This window comes from Scylla paramamosain, unplaced genomic scaffold, assembly GCF_035594125.1.
Source record: "Scylla paramamosain isolate STU-SP2022 unplaced genomic scaffold, ASM3559412v1 Contig24, whole genome shotgun sequence".
Lineage (NCBI taxonomy): Eukaryota > Metazoa > Arthropoda > Malacostraca > Decapoda > Portunidae > Scylla > Scylla paramamosain.
Genome location: NW_026973689.1, coordinates 429,360 through 445,000, shown reverse-complemented (window position 1 = coordinate 445,000; position 15,641 = coordinate 429,360). Strand labels below are relative to the sequence as shown.

The window sequence follows — 15,641 nt, the reverse complement described above, 5'->3', positions numbered from 1 at the left end:
GCTTGGCTTAGGTAGGGTTGGGGTACATTAAGTTCTCTCAGGTTAGGTTAGGTTAAGTTAGGTTAAGTTAAGTTAAATTAAGTTAGATTAGGTTTCGTTTGGGTTAGGTTTGGTTAGGTTAGGTCAAGTTGAGTGAGACTAGGTTAGGTTGGTTTGGGTTCGAGTCGGTCATGTTAGGTTAGGCTAGATTTGGTTTTCTTTTGTTTTCTTTAGTTTAGTTTGGTTAGGGGAGGTTAGATTAGGTTAGGTCAGGTCCAAGAATCACTCGAAAACAACAGTCTCGTGTAAACCTGTGTACACATTATCACACTTTATAAAAATAGATAAGTAGATCATAAGACGCGGAGCATCACGCGATGGGAGCCACGTACGAGGGAGGGAGTCAGCATGGCGACATGGCGGGAGTCTTAAGCAGGGTTATATCTATACAGTTAGCAAATTCAGGGAAGCGTTATCTATGAAATACCAACACGGGATGATTAATGGTACAGGGAGGGAGGGGGGGGTGCGCAATGGCAGGAAAGCCGTGAGGGAAGAGAGGCGCATATGCAAGGAACACTGTATCTAAGTCAGGGATCTTCACTACTTATAGCACGCTGTTGTGGAAGCTGTTGTTTTTGTTATTATTATAATATGCTTGTGCGCAAACCAGAGTTCTTCTTTAGCAGGCACCGTCTAGCCCCTGATAGAGCAGGAGACCCGGACGTCAAAAAATATTGTAATAATAGTAATAATAATGATAATAATAATAATAATAATAGGTAAATTAAATGAACAGTAACGGGAATACAAGAAACGATATCATCAAGAAAAATAGTGAAGTTAAATGAGATAAAAAAAAAATATATATACAGAACAGTATATATATATATATATATATATATATATATATATATATATATATATATATATATATATATATATATATATATATATATATATATATATATATATATATATATATATATATATATATATATTAGAAATAACAGAAAGAGAGATTATAGCATATATTTGCGGCTTCAGTGGTCTGCATGACGAGTTTCTTCCCAGGTGAACACAGACTGCGGCGTGACAGCAAGTAAACATAATCTATCTCCTCTCTGCCTGGGATTCGAGCCCGTGATCTCTTGGAACCGAGTGATGGGTGTGAACTGAACACGCTGTTCCTTTTACCATCAAACTGGAATTTTTCAAACACAGCAAATATACAAATGTTACTGTAAAACTATACTTCTCTTCAAATGTCTTCCCGCACACAATGTTTTCAGCTTTGCATGATGCCGTAAAACAGTAACTGCCTTTCCCTTATGTTTTTCTTCTCTCTGCTACCCTTTCACCTTCCCTCGAACATTTCCGTCCCTTCCCAATCAGTGCCACCAAATACTTGATGGCTTCAGTCTGCCCAAATGCCTCCACACACAACCAGACCTCACCAACCACCAGTACTCACTCTACTGCATAAGACTATATAGGAAACTGCACGAAGCCTGCCTGAAGACTTATCAGTGGCTGTCTCTGTATAAAACATGCTTGTCTATACCACCCACAGTCACGCAGGTAGAGATTGGAGGACAGCTAGGTAACAGTGACCATAGGGAAATTAGGTACAATTTAAAATGGGAAGAAACTTTTAGAAGTAAAAACACTAGTAAAATACTTGACTTTAGGAGAGCAGATTTCGAGGAATTAAAAAGGTACCTCCAAGGAGTTGACAGGCAACGGATGCAAGGTGAGTTCAGGTCCGGAATGGAGTTGAGAGAGATAAGGCAAGATGAGAGAGGTGAGGTGAGGTGTGAAAGTGTAGGACAAGAGGAGGGAAGATGTGTCCGCAAGGGGCGGAGGAGAGAGGGAGGGGGAGATAGGTGTGAGCATGTTGGAAGGTCAGGTTATGCTGAAATGAGAAAGGTGAGGTCGAGGCGAGTAGATGAGGGAGTGGGGAGGATGGTAAGGGCCGAGATAAGGGGATTAGGTGAGGTAAATGTAGATAAATTGTGTAGATATTTCGTAGATAAAGTTCATACAGGTCAGTTAGCAAATATCCCGTATAGGGCAATAAGATCACAGAAGAATGACTCAAAATGGATGACTGCTAGGTTAAAACATTATATAGGGCGTAAGAGAAGTATATATAAGAGATTAAGGGCAGGTGAAAAGTTTTAAGGTCACAATATAATGAATTAGTTAAAACAGTCAGGAAGTTAACGAGGAAAGCTAAGAGCAGTTATGAATTAAAGGTAGCCAGCCAGGCGAAGACGGATCCCAAGGTACTTTATCAGGTATACAGGACGAAGAATAAGGATACTATAGGTCCATTAAAGGCAGCAGATGGGGAGCTGGTTAGTTCTGGGGAGGAGATTAGTAAACTTCTGAATGAGTATTTATTAACTGTCTTAACCCAGGAAAACATGCAGGATATGCCAGATAGTGAACAGGTGTTTAGAGCAGATGAGAATGAGAACCTGACAGATATTTCCATAACTAGGGAGATAGTGGAACAGGAGATAGATAGGCTAAAAAAGTTCAAGACACCAGGACCTGATGAAATATGTCCCTGAGTACTTAAGGAATGCAAAGAGATTATTAGTGAGCCGTTAGTTTCTGTCTTTAGGAAATCACTGAGTCAGGTGAGCTACCAGTAATGTGGAGGCAGGCTAATGTAGTACCCATCTTTAAATAAATAATAAATGATTGGCACCTCGAGGCACCGTGGGAAAGAAAATGGGAATAATTTACTCGATTTAGTGAGGCTCCCCCTTAAAACTCCCGGGACGGAAAGAAAAACGTCAGCTATTTCAGAGTATTAGAAGGGAAACTCGCGTAAAATATCTTCTATTGAAATGTAATGCATTATTATGTTCAATATTGGTAGGGAGAATCAATATAATTTACTTGCCCTTAAAACTTCCCTGTAAAACCAATGGAGGGTTAATTTTCCGCCTAAAATAGATAATTAATTTATTTGGATTCCTTTTGAGCTATCGCAGTCGAGAAAATGGATGGATATTTGAATAATTATAAGGAACCTTACAGGAATGTCAGCCGTAGTCTTCTGTTTGGTGAATTTAAACTGTAGAACGTGGGGTGTCGCGCCAGCCACAGCCAGGAGGCGCAAATCGGGGCAGAAAGAGAGGTGGTGTATTGCGAACGGGTCCTCTTCCCCACCCATGCTCCGTGTACACCTACAGCAATACTAAACAATTTAGACTGTTTGATCGCAGCATTGAAGGAAAAAAGTTAGTGCTATGAAGGTGCATGTGTGTCAGCTCGTGCCACCACCCATGACTCAGGAAGTACAAGCAAAAACACTTGACTGAAACGAGCATTTAATGAAATGGGGTGAAGCTAATGGAATAAATACCACCAAAACTGCTCCTGCATTCATACTTAGCACAGGTGAGGTTGATGATGTGTGCTTTGACATGGAAAATAATTCCCACCAGAACTGAATAGGCTGGGTGTAATCAAGCTACTGACCACCATTAAAAAGCAACACCCACACATCTGTCTTTGCACACACTGGGAAGAAGTCAAGGAAAATATTAATGAAAAAAATATCAACACACACAAAGCACAACGAAAGGAAAAAAGGTCCGTGGGTCGCGACAACTCCACACTGGGAACCAGAGCACCTGCTGAGAACGCTGAGCACCGCCCATTATCCCAAGAACGTCAGGCTGCCTCACGCATTCACACCAGGCCAAGTCAACAAGGCAGATCATACGCCCGCAACGCCTCGACTCACAGAGCTCCCCAGGGCTCCCTCACTACCTCCCAGCCCCGCCCTGCATTCCAACGACGAGCCCCTTTCTATTATAAACCCAGCAGGCCAGCGACAAGAGGGAGCAAGACATGATGGGGTAACGAGGAGGGCGCCCCTACTACCAGTACATACATACACAGCGGCGGCGAGGCGGTGTATGTATCTATGTATTTATGTATGTGTATGTATCTATGTAAAGAATGTCTTAACACTCAATATCATTAACTTGAACGTCCCCAAACAAGTGGACATTGAAGATTTCTGGAAGCAGCCAGCCATAATAATTGGTTGCATGTACCCACACCGTAAAGCCTCTGCCACTGCTTTTGAATGCATACAAGACATGTTTAGATTAATTAGTACGAAGAATAAGACATTCTTTATACTGTGTGATTTCAATGACAACTTACTTGTTGGTAATAGCAAGATATCTAAGATCATAAAGAGCAACAAGTTAACTCAAGTAAATGATAAACCAACGAGGGTTACGCCAACATCTTCAACTCTTTATCAGATCTTGCTATTACTAACAAGCCCGACACTGTATGCTCCTGTGATGCTGTGCCACAACAGATTGCTGATCATCACCTCACAAGTATTATGACAGATATCAGCAAACCTAAGAGATCGCCAGCTATTCCAACATTTCCACACGTTGGTCATCATACCAAAGAGAAATTTTGTTTTAGGCTTCTTCAGAAGACGCACAATTTTCATATGGTTTTAAGTACAGACGACGTAAATACGCATGTAGATATTTTTAACGCAAATTTTATTAACTGTTTAAACGAATGTGCCCCTTGTTACTAAAGAAATCACAAGACCATTTGCACCATGGACGAGCAACTCAATCCAGGAAGCTATGAATATTGGAAATATTACTCGAGCAAAACTAAAATACGATGGGCATAACGCTCATCTGCAACAACAATACAAACAGGAAAACAAACCAGTTAAAACCCTCATTGGTGAGTGCAAAGCAAAATATTATCACGATGACTTTCTCAACAATAAAGGCAGCATTTCAAAAAACATGGAAAACTATTACAAAAACAGTCCCTAACACTAAAAACATTTCCATTACCTCTAATTTTGATAATGTACTCGACAAAGCCAAGGAATTTAATTCTTATTTTGCTAATGTTGGTAAGAATTCATATACTAAAACTCAGGAGCTCATCCACGGTGAAAATGTGCAATATTCTATCTGTGAGAATGTAGCCTCTGGGATGAGTGGTGAGGACAGCACCTTCAGGCCTCAACCAGCACACACTGACACTGTTATCCTCATGATAAAAGACATGAACGAAACCAGTTCTGTTTGCAGTGATGGCATTCCCAAGAAATTTACAAAGGATGCTTGAATAATCACTACCTCAGTAGTTACAGGCGTCTTTCCCACAGCCTGGAAACATGACCTTATAATCCCCATTTTTAAGAGCGGAGACTCGAGCGACCCAAGCAATTTTCGGTCAATTTCACTCTTACCCATTGTCTCTAAAATACTAGAAAAAATACTTGCTAATCAGGTAATTAAATTTCTGGAACTTAATCACTTGCTATCTAACTCACAACACGGATTTCGGCCAAAACTATCAACAGAAACTGCTCTCTCTGCTATCACTGATAAAATATGTGACAACATGGACCAAAAGAAAGTAACAATTTTGACTTTGTGTGATCTGTCGAAAGCCTTTGACAGTGTTAGCCACGAGACTCTTCTAAGTAAATGCATTAAACTTAATACAGACAACGTCTGGTTTAACAGTTACATGAAAGACAGAACACAGTCGGTACGCTTGAGCAACACAATCTAATAATCTAAATGTAGACTACGAGGTTCCACGAGGCTCAGTGCTAGGCTCCATTCTGTTCTCGATTTACGTTAATGACCTAGATGACAAATTAAACGTGTGCTCACTAATCCAGTGTGCTGATGATACCCAGTTTGTACAGGCTGACACTGTCAATAATCTCAGGGACCTCATCTCTAAAATTGAAGACACACTACACGATGTGAAGCAGTATTTTCTTAGTAATGGTCTTATGCTAAATCTAAAGAAAACACAATGTATCTTTATTGGCAATAGGCAAATTCTATTACGTATTCCCCCAAACACATTCATTAACTGTGAAGGCAACCATATCCACCCGGTGACGCATGGGAAGAACCTGGCCGTTTATTTCCACAGATACATGCTTCTCCATGTACACATCACCGAGCTTTATAAGAAAATCATGGGAATACTGATGCATAGCAACAGAATGAGTGACAATTTTCATAAACCAACTAGGGTATTAATTGTAGAGTCTGTGGTGCTCAGCCTAACAAATTATTGCATTAGTATATGGGGCTCCACAAATAAAACTGCTTCTAAACATACAAAAAATTGCAAAAATTTAGCAGTTAAAGTAGCTACTGGGGGACGCAGAAAATATGATCACGTCACTCCCGTATTTAAAGATCTACAATGGATGACAGTAAAAGACAAGCACACTTTTGAAAAATGTACAACAATGTATAAAGTTGTATATGGATTATATCCTGAATGGCACATGAAATTTCCCAGTGTCATGGAAAAAACAAGCAGCACAACAAGGCAGCTCAGTGACTTGTACACACCCAAAGCCAGCACTGACTCAGGGGCGAGGACCACTGCTGTGTCAGGGCACAAACTTTGAAACAATCTGCCCTCTTCTATCAACAACTCGGGGAGCCTGCAAACCTTTAAATCTAAATTGAAATATTTTTATCTTAGATCATCTTGTATCTTAGGTAGGTCCTTTTATTTTAGGCACCTCGTTCTTTTTTTTATTTTTTTTTATTTTGCACCTTATTTAAGAATAACTAAGAATAACCATGTTACATGGAAATATAAAATTATTATTATCATTATTATTATTTATTATTATTATTATTATTATTATTATTATTATTATTATTATTATTATTTCTCTCTCTCTCTCTCTCTCTCTCTCTCTCTCTCTCTCTCTCTCTCTCTCTCTCTCTCTCTCTCTCTCTCTCTCTCTCTCTCTCTCGTAGTAGTAGTAGTAGTAGTAGTAGTAGTAGCAAACAGATAAATAAATAGATATATTGACAGACAAATAAACTGATGAGAGAGAGAGAGAGAGAGAGAGAGAGAGAGAGAGAGAGAGAGAGAGAGAGAGAGAGAGCACACCGTACTTTCATCACTATTTTAACATTTAATGGGAAGAACAATAAAGGCAAAATAAAGTAAGATAAAAAAAAAGAAAACTTTCCCACCGTCGCGCACTGTACTTGAAAACTTCAGTGCCTTTGTTTCTTTCTTAAACTTTGATATCAAACATTAAGTTAATTCCTTTGAAAACTGCAATTGTTCTTTACTCAACTTTACTTCACTTAAATAGAAACTTTAAAACTCATGAAGGTACACACACACACACAGAGAGAGAGAGAGAGAGAGAGAGAGAGAGAGAGAGAGAGAGAGAGAGAGAGAGAGAGAGAGAGAGAGAGAGAGAGAGAATCTTCCTCTGGTCTTCCTTCACCAGATGTTGCGTGAAACGTAGCGAGAGGGAAAGAGGAGGAGGAGGAGGAGGAAAAAACACGGGAAGGAAGGAGAAAGAGGAAAGTGGAGGTAGAAATGAAGGAAGGAAAGATGGAGGGCAGGAACGAAGGAAGGAAGGGAAATGAAGGAAGTAATTAGGGAAGGATGAAGGAATGAGAGAGAAATGGAAAGTAAGTTGGAAAGGAATGGAGGAAAGAGAAAAAAAAGGCAAATGAAAGAAAGGAGGAAAGGAGAGAATGATTTGGAGGGAAAAGAAAGAAGGTAATAAGGAAAGGAATTAGTGATGAGAACAAAGGCAGGAAGGAAGAAGAGAAAGATGGAGAGAGGAATGGAAGAAAAGTTAAAAAGGAAGGAGGAAAAAGAGACGAATAAAAGGAAGGGGGGAAGGAGGGAATGACACAGAGGGGAGACGAAGGAAAATAATCAGTGAAAAGAAAGGACGGATGGAAGAAGAGAAGGATTTAGAGGAGAGGAAGAGAGAGAGAGAGAGAGAGAGAGAGAGAGAGAGAGAGAGAGAGAGAGAGAGAGAGAGAGAGAGAGAGAGAGAGAGAGAGAGAGAGAGAGAGAGAGAGAGAGAGAGGAAGGTTTCAACACTAAGGAAACAAACATGAATTGCAATGAGGGTTCCTTCGCTTATCGGTAAAACGGGATTCGTGTTTCCTTAATTTCTCATTGAATTTCATAATGGTCGGCTTTTGCTTCGCCTTGCCGCTCACGACACGCGATCAGCGAGACTCAGGCGTGCCGAGTGAAGATTTGTGTTCAGTTTATCGATGACGTTTTTAAATTAACCTAACCTGAACTGAACAAAACTAAACTATCCTGATCTAATCTAACTTAATATAAACTGAACTAACCCAAACTATCCTGATTTAACATAAATTAACCCAACCTAACCTAACCAAACCTGACTTGAGCTGACCTGACCTCACCTTAATTAACCTAACCTAACCAACCTAACTTAACCTAACCTAACCCAACTTATCTTAATCTAAGTTAACCTACCTGACCTTAATTAACGTAACCTAACCTAACCAACCTAACTTAACCTAAAATATCCTAACTTAACCTACCTGACCTTAATTAACCTAACCTAACCTAACCTAATCATCCTAACTTAATCTAACCTAGCCTAACGTATCCTAATCTAACCTAACTTAACCTACCCATCATTATAACTTGTTGCTTGTTGTTACTCAGATTTTTATGATACTTTCTCTTTTCATTTCCTTTTATTTGATTTGCTTCTTATTTAGGCTGAGGTACATTAATTCACGCCGCAACGCATGAGGCACGGAATGTTTTGCTGGCCTGGAGCGTGGCTGGCGCTGACAACATCTGAGCATTGTACGAGTTTTTATCTTGCATTTCTTCCCCTCGCTTCTGTCCGTACCAGCCACAGCGCTCCCCTCAGTCCTTCCTCTCTCCCCATCACCCTCTTCCCCTCACCTCGGCGCCTTACCACTGTCCACGACTCAGCTTTCCCCTCACTTCTCTCCAACTCCAGCTCTCCCCTCTCCTGTGTCCCCTGTCACTGTTCCTGCCTACCCCTCTCCTCTCCCATGTCCCCTCCCCACTTTTCGTACTACCTACATTCTCCCGTATCCAGCTCTTCCCCTCATCTCTCTCCCATACCCTCCCCTATTCTGCTACTAACCTTTTCTACCCATCTCTTCCCTCACCTCTCTTCCTACTACCTACCTTTTCCCATTTCCAGCTCTCCCCTCTCCCCTCAAAGGACAAAAAATGGAAAACAGTGTTCCACGCAATATATCTGTCTATAATTGGATCGAACACTTTTCCCTCTCTTTCGAATTTCTGTTCTTTAAATCCTTTACCTACCGGCGCTCTTAAATACACAACGATTGTATGCGTGTATTTAGGAGATATCTGATGTTCTCTCTCTCTCTCTCTCTCTCTCTCTCTCTCTCTCTCTCTCTCTCTCTCTCTCTCTCTCTCTCTCTCTCTCTCTCTCTCTCTCTCTGTGTGTGTGTATGTGTGTGTGTGTGTGTGTGTGTGTTCATATCAGTTTGTTATTCAGTGGAGTCTCTCTCTCTCTCTCTCTCTCTCTCTCTCTCTCTCTCTCTCTCTCTCTCTCTCTCTCTCTCTCTCTCTCTCTCTCTCTCTCTCTCTCTCTCTCTCTCTCTGAATTTCATTTGTTCTCACCTTTACTTATCATCACTGTGAGGAAGGAATAAAAATCATAGGGTATTTACTTTCGTCCTTTCTGGGCATTCCTTTGTCATTTCACGCACTCCCACACACTCATTCACTTCCTGGCCAAGTAACTGTCTGTGTCATTCATCCTACCTCATATTGTCTTCCTCCTTTCATGTATATTTCTCTTTGCTCTTTATGATATTCCTGGTAGTTCATTATTTCTTCTTCACGTATTATTAAGTGTTTGTGTTATTCGCTGTTGGTATTATTTTCCTTTCCTTTCTCAACATGTGTTATTATAATTATTATTTTTATTATTATTATTATTATTATTATTATTATTATTATTAAATGCGTATGTTATAACTAGATTTTTTTTTCTTTTTTAGGTATATTTTTTCCCTCATTGGTTATGCCATTGCTTATTTATCTTTTTCCTCCTTTTTTTTTGTATTCTTCACGTATTTTTTTATTTTTTTATCCACAGTTTGTTATTCCATGTTTTTTTTTTCTCTTACTCACGTGTCATTATCTGCTCATGCATACATAGAAAAAAATAAATAAGCAAAAATCCAGGTTTTTAATAAATTGTCGCTTCCTTCACTGAATTGCACGTATCTTTCATTAGTAGTAATCCAAGAAGAGAGAAAACCAGCTAAAAATTTACACTTTTTAATAACTTTCCTTTTGCTTAATTTGTTGTCTGCATCCTTAACTTCCTTTCCTTAATTGTTTGAGTGTGAATGGCAATGTGACGCTTCATATCTCAATTCAGTATTCCTAGAGGGCTTTAGTGAGCAAATATAAACAGGTTGAAATTTATCTTACTCCTTTTGTTCCGTGGTCTCTTGAAATTATGTCGTAAACTTTTGAAAATTTGAATCAGCCTAGTCTATTTTGTGAAACTTGAGAAGAAATAATAGTCTATAAATAATCTCTGAAAATTACATTAGTTAATTTTAGCTTATATTAATATGATTTTCATTTGACTTTAACTTTATATTGATAACTCTTTATATTGATAATCTTTATATTGATAACTCTTCCAAAAGTCACTAACATTTCCAATTAATCTCAAGTTTCTTTTCATGACATTTAAAATTAATTTCCTTCTCTTCCAATCTCATGAAATTATCCTCGTTAATTTTTTTTTATTATTTTAACTTTCCTTTGACTTAACCTGTATTTCTCGTACCTTCTTCCCCTTAACATTAATAACTCCTCCAAAGTCACTAACACTTCCAGTTACTTAATGTCAACTTTCTTTTCATATAATGTAAGGCCTCACGTCCCTTTCTTCCATTCCAAGTAACAAAAAGAACAGCCACACTTGAGACACCACTTTCAAATCACTCGTCTTTCACTTCATTTCAAATCCACACACACCTTCCTCGCCTCGCCATTAGTCCACAGAGGAAATATGAGTGTTTATGTCAGGTTACATTAGGCTTCTCTCAGGTTACATTAGGTTTCTCTCTCATCCCTTCTACTGTTTATCTCTACAACCCTCATCTGTATTTGATTATTTTATGTTAGGACATTCTCTCTCTCTCTCTCTCTCTCTCTCTCTCTCTCTCTCTCTCTCTCTCTCTCTCTCTCTCTCTCTCTAGGCGTCTTCGTGTTTTGTACAGCGCTTTTAATGTAAATTAGGGTAGGACTCTCTCTCTCTCTCTCTCTCTCTCTCTCTCTCTCTCTCTCTCTCTCTCTCTCTCTCTCTCTCTCTCTCTCTCTCTCTCTCTCTTCTTTTCTTTTCTTTTCTACTCGTAAAGTCTGCAGTTCTCTTGTGTTTCTCTATTTTATCCTGCTTACGACTTGAGCTGTTTCAAAAGAGGAAGAAGACACCTCGAAAAAAAAAAAATTAATTGGCTTGCCTCTTTTCATTCTCCCGTTTTCTTTTAAAGTACGACATAGAAGGAAGCGTTTATTTATTCATTTATTATTATTTTTTTTTTTATATTTGCCTATTTTCTTTTCTTTCATTGCCTTATTTGGTTTTATTATATTTATTTATTTACTTTTTTTTTTTTTTTGTTTTGAGCGATTTTTTTCTCTAATACATGAAAAAAAATGTTAGTGATTCTGACGAGAGATTATATTGAGTAAAACTATAAACTAACACATCTTTTACGTTTTCTGTTACCCAAAGCTTGACATTTTTATCATCCTCCATCACACACACACACACACACACACACACACACACACACACACACACACACACACACACACACACCTACAATTCTGCAAAATAAAAATAAACTAACGGATACACTGAACACAACACCTCTCCCTCTCACTCTCTTTCTCCCTCACTGTTTATCAATCATCTTAACCGAACAAACAAACCAGCTCATGACTCACCTGTGTGTGTGTGTGTGTGTGTGTGTGTGTGTGTGTGTGTGTGTGTGTTTTTCTTTTTTTTTTATGTAAGAAGGAAATTGGCCAAGGGCAACAAAAATCAATAAAAAAAATGCCCACTGAAATGCCAGTCCCGTAAAAGGGTCAAGGCAGTGGTCAAAAATTGGTGGATAAGTGTCTTGAAACCTCCCTCTTGAAGGAATTCAAGTCATAGGAAGGTGGAAATACAGAAGCAGGCAGGGAGTTCCAGAGTTTACCAGAGAAAGGGATGAATGATTGAGAATACTGGTTAACTCTTGCGTTAGAGAGGTGGACAGAATAGGGGTGAGAGAAAGAAGAAAGGCTTGTGCAACGAGGCCGCGGAAGGAGGGGAGGCATGCAGTTAGCAAGATCAGAAGAGCAGTTAGCATGAAAATAGCGGTAGAAGACAGCTAGATATGCAACATTGCGGCGGTGAGTGAGAGGCTGAAGACAGTCAGTTAGAGGAGAGGAGTTGATGAGATGAAAAGCTTTTGATTCCACCCTGTCTAGAACAGCAATATGAGTGGAACCCCCCCAGACATGTGAAGCATACTCCATACATGGACGGATAAGGTCCTTGTACAGAGTTAGCAGCTGGGGGGGTGAGAAAAACTGGCGGAGACGTCTCAGAACACCTAACTTCATAGAAGCTGTTTTAGCTAGAGATGAGATGTGAAGTTTCCAGTTCAGATTATAAGTAAAGGACAGACCGAGGATGTTCAGTGTAGAAGAGGGGGACAGTTGAGTGTCATTGAAGAAGAGGGGATAGTTGTCTGGAAGATTGTGTCGAGTTGATAGATGGAGGAATTGAGTTTTTGAGGCATTGAACAATACCAAGTTTGCTCTGCCCCAATCAGAAATTTTAGAAAGATCAGAAGTCAGGCGTTCTGTGGCTTCCCTGCGTGATATGTTTACCTCCTGAAGGGTTGGACGTCTATGAAAAGACGTGGAAAAGTGCAGGGTGGTATCATCAGCATAGGAGTGGATAGGACAAGTTGTTTGGTTTAGAAGATCATTAATGAATAATAAGAAGAGAGTGGGTGACAGGACAGAACCCTGAGGAACACCACTGTTAATAGATTTAGGAGAAGAACAGTGACCGTCTACCACAGCAGCAATAGAACGGTCAGAAAGGAAACTTGAGATGAAGTTACAGAGAGAAGGATAGAAACCGTAGGAGGGTAGTTTGGAAATCAAAGCTTTGTGCCAGACTCTATCAAAGGCTTTTGATATGTCCAAGGCAACAGCAAAAGTTTCACCAAAGTCTCTAAAAGAGGATGACCAAGACTCAGTAAGGAAAGCCAGAAGATCACCAGTAGAGCGGCCTTGACGGAACCCATACTGGCGATCAGATAGAAGGTTGTGAAGTGACAGATGTTTAAGAATCTTCCTGTTGAGGATAGATTCAAAAACTTTAGATAAGCAGGAAATTAAAGCAATAGGACGGTAGTTTGAGGGATTAGAGCGGTCACCCTTTTTAGGAACAGGTTGAATGTAGGCAAACTTCCAGCAAGAAGGAAAGGTAGATGTTGACAGACAGAGCTGAAAGAGTTTGACTAGGCAAGGTGCAAGCACGGAGGCACAGTTTCGGAGAACAATAGGAGGGACCCCATCAGGTCCATAAGCCTTCTGAGGGTTTAGGCCAGCGAGGGCATGGAAAACATCATTACGAAGAATTTTAATACAAGGCATGAAGTAGTCAGAGGGTGGAGGAGAGGGAGGAACAAGCCCAGAATCATCCAAGGTAGAGTTTTTAGCAAAGGTTTGAGCAAAGAGTTCAGCTTTAGAAATAGATGTGATAGCAGTGGTGCCATCTGGTTGAAGTAGAGGAGGGAAAGAAGAAGAAGCAAAGTTATTGGAGATATTTTTGGCTAGATGCCAGAAATCACGAGGGGAGTTAGATCTTGAAAGGTTTTGACATTTTCTGTTAATGAAGGAGTTTTTGGCTAGTTGGAGAACAGACTTGGCATGGTTCCGGGCAGAAATATAAAGTGCATGAGATTCTGGTGAAGGAAGGCTTAAGTACCTTTTGTGGGCCACCTCTCTATCATGTATAGCACGAGAACAAGCTGTGTTAAACCAAGGTTTAGAAGGTTTAGGACGAGAAAAAGAGTGAGGAATGTACGCCTCCATGCCAGACACTATCACCTCTGTTATGCGCTCAGCACACAAAGACGGGTCTCTGACACGGAAGCAGTAGTCATTCCAAGGAAAATCAGCAAAATACCGCCTCAGGTCCCCCCAACTAGCAGAGGCAAAACGCCAGAGACCTTCGCTTAGGGGGATCCTGAGGAGGGATTGGAGTGATAGGACAAGATAAAGATATGAGATTGTGATCGGAGGAGCCCAACGGAGAAGAAAGGGTGACAGCATAAGCAGAAGGATTAGAGGTCAGGAAAAGGTCAAGAATGTTGGGCGTATCTCCAAGACGGTCAGGAATACGAGTAGGGTGTTGCACCAATTGCTCTAGGTCATGGAGGATAGCAAAGTTGTAGGCTAGTTCACCAGGATGGTCAGTGAAGGGAGAGGAAAGCCAAAGCTGGTGGTGAACATTGAAGTCTCCAAGAATGGAGATCTCTGCAAAAGGGAAGAGGGTCAGAATGTGCTCCACTTTGGAAGTTAAGTAGTCAAAGAATTTCTTATAGTCAGAGGAGTTAGGAGAGAGGTATACAGCACAGATAAATTTAGTATGAGAATGACTCTGTAGTCGTAGCCAGATGGTGGAAAACTCGGAAGATTCAAGAGCGTGGGCACGAGAGCAGGTTAAGTCATTGCGCACATAAACGCAGCATCCAGCTTTGGATCGAAAATGAGGATAGAGAAAGTAGGAGCGAACAGAAAAGGGGCTACTGTCAGTTGCCTCAGACACCTGAGTTTCAGTGAGGAAAAGAAGATGAGGTTTAGAAGAGGAGAGGTGGTGTTCTACAGATTGAAAATTAGATCTTAGACCGCGAATGTTGCAGAAGTTAATGAAGAAAAAGTTGAGGGGGGTGTCAAGACACTTAGGGTCGTCGACGGAAAGGCAGTCCGACCTGGGGACATTTATGGTCCCCTCCCCAGATGGGGACTCCGAGGCTGGTGTAGGAGTCGCCATGATTTTAAAATTTTTTGAGTGAAGGGTGTGTGTGTTATTAGGTGCTTGTAGTTTTGTGTGGAGGAAGAGAGTTGTCTTTAGAGGGCAGGCTGTGACTACCCCCTTGTGTTGTGAGACACAAAGGGAAACGTTCAGTGAGGTCACAGCTGGGTTTAATGATAAGTTCACAGCACCCCCTGAACAGTGCTTTAGACCTCACTGGGAGTAATTATCGTTTCGGCAGGTGTCTACTGCCTCCTCCATGTCTGTGATCTCCCCGTCTTCTTTCCAGACCCATGGTTACTGACCTCGACTCAAACACCATCATGGCACTCTCTTCCCTGTTAAACTTGCCGGGATCCATTGTAATGTAAGGGGTATTGAATGTGAGCGATGAAACAAGAAGGTAGTGGCAAGGGGGAAATGTACAGGGGAGCGCAGGAGAGACGCCTCTCTCCACTGTGCCTGACAGTCTCTCAGTGATTGAAAGACTGAGCATAACATCTTCAGGGCACGTGAGTTGCCATGTATGACAATTTGGCACTTTTTCCATGTCTTCTTATTTGAGTAGACATATCATAACTTGTCATAGTGAAAAGTCTAGTTTATCCTGTATGTGGAGACCTTCAAGTTACAATACAGCCCACTGCTTTAAGAGTTAAATGTGCATGTCAGTGTTTTCTGTCGTGCCTTCTTTGCTGTGTAATGTGGTGAAATG

General features: G+C 40.5%; 1 long non-coding RNA gene across 3 annotated transcripts in view; it reads left to right on the top strand.

Moving 5' to 3' along the window:
- The window catches only part of LOC135097529 (uncharacterized), a 48,568-nt gene that overhangs the window by 31,290 nt on the left and 1,637 nt on the right, over nt 1-15,641 (top strand). For all 3 annotated transcript variants that reach the window (XR_010265768.1, XR_010265770.1, XR_010265769.1), the window contains one exon: nt 15,216-15,438. This is a non-coding gene — a long non-coding RNA (uncharacterized LOC135097529). The remainder of the gene's footprint in view (nt 1-15,215; nt 15,439-15,641) is intronic.